This window comes from Otolemur garnettii, unplaced genomic scaffold (assembly GCF_000181295.1).
Source record: "Otolemur garnettii isolate 467f Iridium unplaced genomic scaffold, OtoGar3 scaffold00018, whole genome shotgun sequence".
Classification (NCBI taxonomy): domain Eukaryota; kingdom Metazoa; phylum Chordata; class Mammalia; order Primates; family Galagidae; genus Otolemur; species Otolemur garnettii.
In genome coordinates, this window is record NW_003852413.1 from 11,016,943 (window position 1) to 11,024,126 (window position 7,184).

Consider the following 7,184-nt stretch of genomic DNA (forward strand, 5'->3'; position numbering starts at 1 on the left):
GGTTCTGCTTCAGAGTCTTTGCACTCATGTGAAACTATTTCACCCATCTGGCTTTCTTTATCCTTGGGAGTAGCAAATACTACCTTAACTCAGAGGCCTCCACTGACCACTCTACCTGAAATGCCACTCTATCTTCATGGGCATTAAGTTCCTTTATTTTTTTTCCATGTAGCCCTTAACAGTATCTAGCATTAAATTACAGTTATGCCTTGCTGAATAATAGGGATACGTTCTGAGAAATGCATCATTAGGTGAGTTCATCAGTGTGCAAACAGCACGGCTTGAACTTACTGACCTTAAGGACACAGCCTACTGCACACCTAATGCCATGGAATGGACCAGTGCTCCTGGGCTACAAACTTCTACAGTGTGTCACTGAATGCTGTAGACAACTGTCACACAATGATAATCATTAGTGTCTAAACATAGATGACGTATATTGTGAATATGGTATTATGATCTTATGGGCCCTCGTTGTACACTGATGCATTGTTGACTGAAACATCCTTAGGCTGAGCACAACAGCAGGCATTTGTTCCTTTATGTCCTATCTCTCTACTATGTAAGTGTCATGAGGGCAAGGTCCTTTGTCTACTTAGCTCATTATTGTCTTCATAATGTCTATGAATGACTTGACATGTGGCATGTGCTCAATATACAAATGCGGGAATTAATGAATTTTAGAAAAATTGAGGACTGTTCTCTCATCAGCTGCTTTCATTCTAATGCTGGATAGCAAAAGAGAAACAGGACTTGGTGGCCCAGGCCTGTGATCCTAGGACTCTGGGAAGCCAAGATAGGAGCATTGCTTGAGCTCAAGAGTTCGAGTCCAGCCTCAGCTGGGGTGAGACCCTGTCTCTACTAAAAATGGAAAACTTAGCCAGGCATTGTGGCACGTGCCTGTAGTCCCAGCTACTCAAGGCTGAGGCAGGAGAATCACTTGAAGCTAACTAAGCATTTGAGGTTGCTGAGAGTTAGGCTGAAGTTAGGGCACTGTAGTACAGGTGAGACAGTGAGACTCTTGCCCCAAAATAAAAAAAAAAAGAGAAGAGAGGGCCGCAACTGTGGCACAGTTGGCAGGGCACTGACCCCATATACCGAGTATGGCGGGTTTAAGCCTGGCCCTGGCCATACTGCAAAAACAAAAAAAGGCAGGTATTGTGGCAGGTGCCTGTAGTCCCAGCTACTCGGGAGGCTGAAATAAGAGAATCGCCTAAGCCCATGAGTTGGAGGTTGCTATGAGCTATGATGCCATGGCGCTACCCATGACGCCAAGGGTGACAAAGTGAGACTCTGTCTCTTAAAAAAAAGAGAGAGAGAGAGATAAGCAGACTCATCAAAAAATAAAACCACACGGTGGGGAGAGGGGGGAGGTGTGTGCCTGTGGCTCAAGGAGTAGGGCGTCAGCCCCATATAGTGGAGGTGGTGGGTTCAAACCCAGCCCTTGGCAAAAACTGCAGATAAATAAATAAATAAATAAAAATAAAACCACAAATTCAAATTAGAATGAGAATTATCATTCAATGCAATGAAGAAAAGAATGTAGAAGATACAGATTTTTGCATCTGATCTTCTGCTTAATAATTGTGTGATTTAGGTAAGACACTTGATGAGTTACATGGGTGAGTCTTTCTGTTCTGACATTCTATCAGATACATCTCTAATTTCCGATGATATTATGCCTATAAATAAGGCAGTATTAGAACATCTTCTGGTGCCAGAGATTGGAATATTAAAAATGAGTATTTTTCTCAGATAGTAACCATAAAAATAAATATATTGGCCATCTACTCTGTGTTAGATATTGTCTTTTATATGCAACTGTGTCATTCTTTTAACTGCGATGACCATTTTATGAGGTAAGTATTTTAGCCCCTATTCACCAGATAAAAACTGAGGCTTAAGCATCTTAGTAGTTTTCCTACGGCCATGCCACTAGTAATCCTCAGAGCTGGGATTCGAATCTAGATCAGTTGACCTCCTGGATTTCCATCTAAATTAAATGAGGAAATGAAACAGAGAAACCCACAGAGATTTAGACTCAGAGACAGTGACAACGGAACTAACATGGAGAGAGAATAAAATGAAAAAGGGAACAAGAGAAAAGTGATAGAGAAATTAGTCAAGGAACAGAGAGACTTAACACTAGTTAGCTAGCAGGACATTGCATTGTCACTATGTATTAAACTCGCTTAAATTCTCTCTCCCCTCCTCTGGTTCTCTGCATCCTCACACACATACACGGAAATACTACCTACAATGAGAGAATTACTGGAATTTCATTTTTTCTAGGATTTCTTAACAGTTGCATCTTTAAGAAAATAGATTTAATCAAACAAATACTGAGGGTGTGAGACAATGGCCCTTACATTCCATCAATGTGTTACAAGATACATTAGTTAGTTCCGAGGAGAATGTACTCAACGGGACAGTGCCCAGTCCTATACTTCTCTGCTTTTCACGTCTGAATATTCTAACATAAGTGAAATTTAGAAACAGAAAAATCCCTTAAATAAGTAGCACAACTCTGTGCAAGGCATAAAAATTATGAGATTCTTAATTCACATATTTACAAAATGAATCTTTACTCAAGTTTTGAAAATCATCTTTATTAAGCTATTTCTATATATGGATTAGCACAATTATTCTAATATAATATCGGCAATTGATACCAAAATCTGGGCTGCTTTCTCTTACAGAAAATAGATTGCTGAATTATTTATTAGATGCTAAATGGACATCATCCGTATTCCCAGGCCTATATTTTTAGATAGGGTATGGCAGCCTAAATTAACTACAGTTTCATCTTTTGTATATATTTCATTTTGAGGTAGGGGAAAGTCCAGTGCACAGACTCTGTCCTTAGACCAATGCTGTTTGCTGCTTTTCAGGGCATTTTGTTTTCTGGCTTGAGTAGCATCCATTATATTTTGCTTATACGTATGATTGGTTGCATGCTTTTCCAGTGATTCTTCCAAATATCATCCCTTGGCAGTGGGGGAAAAATAAAAAGCTTGTTGAATGTACTTCATGGAAAAAAAAATGTGTTTTGTGACCACAAGGTGGCACAATGGTGACCAGAAATACTCAACCTCCCAGTAGAGTTACAATTACCAGAAGCATTTCCATAATTGTTATTATTAATTTGTTATTATTATCACTATGACATTCCATAATTAAATATCTCCCCAGCCTTTGGAGAAAAGATAAAGTCCTTTTATTTATTTACTTACCGATTTCTTCTTCCGTCTGCCTACAAACTCATTACTACTTTACTTTCTTCTGCCCCAGCCTCCAAAAGGACCACGAGGGCTTCAGATCCATCATTTTATTCATCGTCCATGGGTTTAAAGCAAAAAGTAATAATTTAGATAAGAAGTAACATTTCTGGAGAAGGATAAACAAAACTTTTTATCATTGAATGAATCTAATGTAATGTTGATGTCAATTCAGTTTTGGCCTTGACCTGACCCCTCTAACGTCTATTCATAAAATAAGAATAAAATGTCATTCTGGAAATGTTGGTTTATAGTAAGTTATTTGCAAACTGCTGTTTCTCCAGGTTTCATGCCAGACCCTATAGGCACATTGACAAGAGAACCCAGAATATACCAATGTGTTCTCCATTGATTTTCCAATCACTTTGTGTTGAGAAGAGACCATCTCTCCTTACGTTCAGGGCACTGGGAGCCCCCTGATCCCTAGGAATCTAGGAATTGCACGAAAGTTATTGACATGGACTGCGAAAGTATCAATGAGTGAACATTCTTTCTCAAAAGTAAATGAATCACAGGCCGAGCAGGGAAAGTTGTTTGTTGTTCAATAAACAGTTCACTTATCTGAAGTTGCACTTCTTAGGGAGACACAAAGGGTTAGTATCGCCCTGGAATGAACATGCCCCCCAACTTCCATAGATTAAGCTTTCTGTCTCTTATAAAACTTAAAAGATGCCCTTTATTAGTTACCTCGTGAATGTAAGTTACTCTCGCCCCCACCTTAGTGCTGTCCTGTAGTTTTGACATTTTGCCTGTTGTCACTTGCTTCTTGCCATTGCAATTGTGAAAGAAATATTTCATCTTATTAAAACTCACATTTTGTGTCATTTTTAAAAGCCTGAAGTTTTGCTGTTTAAAATAGGCCCGATTTTAGAAAAAGGCAGTAATATTAGATCTGGAAACTGAATTCAACAAATACTACTTAAACTGAATGTACAAATTATTATCTTATTAAATCTACATCACAGTTATACCTTAAACAGAGGTTTTAAAAGAAGCAGAATATATCATGAAATGGGTACTTTCCAGCTAAATTCAGAGAGTGCAGTCATGAGAGCAGAAAAGACCGTACTGAATTATCTACATACCTTTTTCTGTTTAAACTGCTATAAAGAAAATCAATAAACTGAGCAGTTTATCAACAACAGAAATTTTTCTTACCACGTGTAGGCTTGGAAGTCTGAGATTAAGATGGACTCAATGTCTGGCCAGGGCCCACTTTTTGGTTCATAGAGGGCCCCTTCTCACTGCGTCTCCACAAGACAGGCCTCTTTTTTTAAGACCAATTCCACTCATGAGGGATCTTTCCTTATGACCTAATGATCTCCCAAAGGCCCCACCAATTTTTGTTGTTGTTGTTGTTGATGATGATGTTGTTGCCCTGGGTAGAGTGCCGTGGCATCACAGTTCATAGCAATCCCAAACTCTTAGGCTTAAGTGATTTTCTTATCTCCGCCTCTCAAGTAGCTGGGACTACAGGCGCCCACCACAACACTCAGCTACTTTTTTTTTTTTAGAGATGGTGTCTCACTTTTGCTTAGGCTGGTCTCAAACTCGTGACCTCAGGCAATCCACCTGCCTCCTGCCTCAGCCACTCAAGTGCTGGGATTATAGGCGTGAGCCACCACACCAGGCATTTTTTTTTTTTTTTTTGAGAAAGAGTCCCTCTCTGTCACCCCTAGTAGAGCACCATGGTGTCACAGCTCAGAGCAACCTTAAACTCTTGGGCTCAAGAGATCCTCTTGGCTCAGGCTCCTGAGTAGCTAGGACTGCAGGCATCTGCCACAAGACCAGGCTATATTTTAAAGATGGGGGTCCCACTCTTGCTCAGGCTGGTCTCAAACTCCTGAGCTCAAGCGATCCATCCTCCTCAGCCTCCCAGAGTGTTAGGATTACAGGCCTGAGCCACTGTGCCTGGTGACCCACCTCTTAATACCACCACTTTGGATTTCAACATATGAATTTCGGGAGGACACAAACATTCAGACCACAGATATACACGAAGGAAAAAAGTTATAAAAAGCCAACAAGAAAAGAAAATCAAGGCTAGAAGTCAAACAGGAAAAAACCACCACATTATGTGACTGCAAGGACTATGACAGTAATTTAAAGAACATTCCTGTCTTAAATGTTCAAAAACAAGGGACCGGAGAAGTTTATTTCTCTCAAATCCACAGCTCAAATCCAAAGAGCGAGCCCCTGTCTTTAATTACTGGCAGGGCTAAGGCGAAAATCAATTTCTCTTGGGGTCAGGAAGGGAACACATTTAGAAATGTGACTGCAGATGTCAACAACCATATCAGGTTGAAAGCATGGATTTAAAAAAAAAAAAATGCGGTCATTAGCAGAGCCTTACTGGCCTATGGCTACTGACGCTTTTGCTTCCAAATTCCTCTGGAACATCCCACTATTACCGATGTATAAGGAAGAAGGCAGGGAGGATTCATTTGTTGAGGAAGTCCTATCTGCCAGGTCATTTTTGTGTGCATGTACGCGCGCGTGTGTGTGTGTGTGGATATTCTCATACGCCCCTCGTAACTAGCCATAGCAGGTTTGGATGGTGGTCTTCTCCAAAACTCATGTTGAAATTTAACTGCCATGTATTGGTATCATGAAGAGGTGAGGCCGCTAAGAAGTGATCAGACATGAGAGTGGAAGGGACCAGTGCCATTACTGGGGGGGGAGGGTGTTTCTATAAAAAGGAGACTTTGCTCCCTTTTCTCTCCTTCCTGCCCTTGCTTACCCTCCTGCCCTCTGCCGTTGGGTGAGTCAACAAGGCGGCCCAGCTGGGTAAAGGCCCCTCGAGTTTGGATTTCCCAGACTCCAGGACTGTGAGCGGCTGCATCGCTGTCCATGCTAAACTAATCGGTTTGTGGCCTTCTGTGACAGCAGCAGCAAAAGGATTAAGATGGTCCACGAGGTAAATATCGTCACCTGCATTTACACTCGTGAAGAAACTCAGCCTCGGTGACAATTAGAAAATCGCTCAGGTTCACATAGCGGGCAAGGGGCACCCCTGGAATCTGAATCTATTTGTGTGATTTAGCCTTGATCTTCCTACTAAATTATGTCAGACACACAAGAAGAAAAATAATTGTTCTTCCCCCAGCCCAGATGGGTTTAACACCCTTCTTCTTTTTTATTGTTTTTAGACAGAGTCTCACTATGTCACCCTCAGTAGAATGCTGTGTGTCACAGCTCACAGCAACCTCAAACTCTTGGGCTTAAGCAATTGTCTTGCATCAGCCCCCCAAGTAACTGGGACTACAGGTGCTCACCACAACACTCGGCTTTTTGTTGTTGTTGTTTAGCTGGCCCAGGCCAGGTTCGAACCTGCCAGCCTACGTGTATGTGGCCAGCGCCGTAACCACTATGCTACGGGCACTGAGCCGACACATCCTTCTTTTCTAGCACCTGAAGTGTGTGGCTCTGCGTCTCCTGAGTGTTGGGTGGTTTCTTGGGGCCTCCAACATATCACAGGCCAGGCAGGTTTTCCAAGTTCAGTTAGTAGCTACTCATCTGGGTTGTGACAGGCCCTTCTTAGATGGGGAGTCTGCTACTCCCAGGACCCTTCCAATTTGTGGAACAGGTTGAACAGTTTGAAAATAACACATTATTATGATCGGAAGCAGTTAAATAGTTTTGGAAATGGCTTTAACGTGGGAAGATCATCCTGTATTAAGTTCAGTTGGATTTTTCCTCGGTTTGTTCCTGTCCACTCATGGCCTTGTATCGATCATCTGAGTAGAGTATCATTTTTACTCTCAAAGCATTTTACAGGAATGCTGATGCTTCCACACAGTGGAGAGGGTGCATGATTCAGATAATCCAAAATGGTCTTGGTAAGATAGCACAGAAATCATTTACACTTGGATTGGAAATAATTTCTATTTCTTCTAACAAATAATT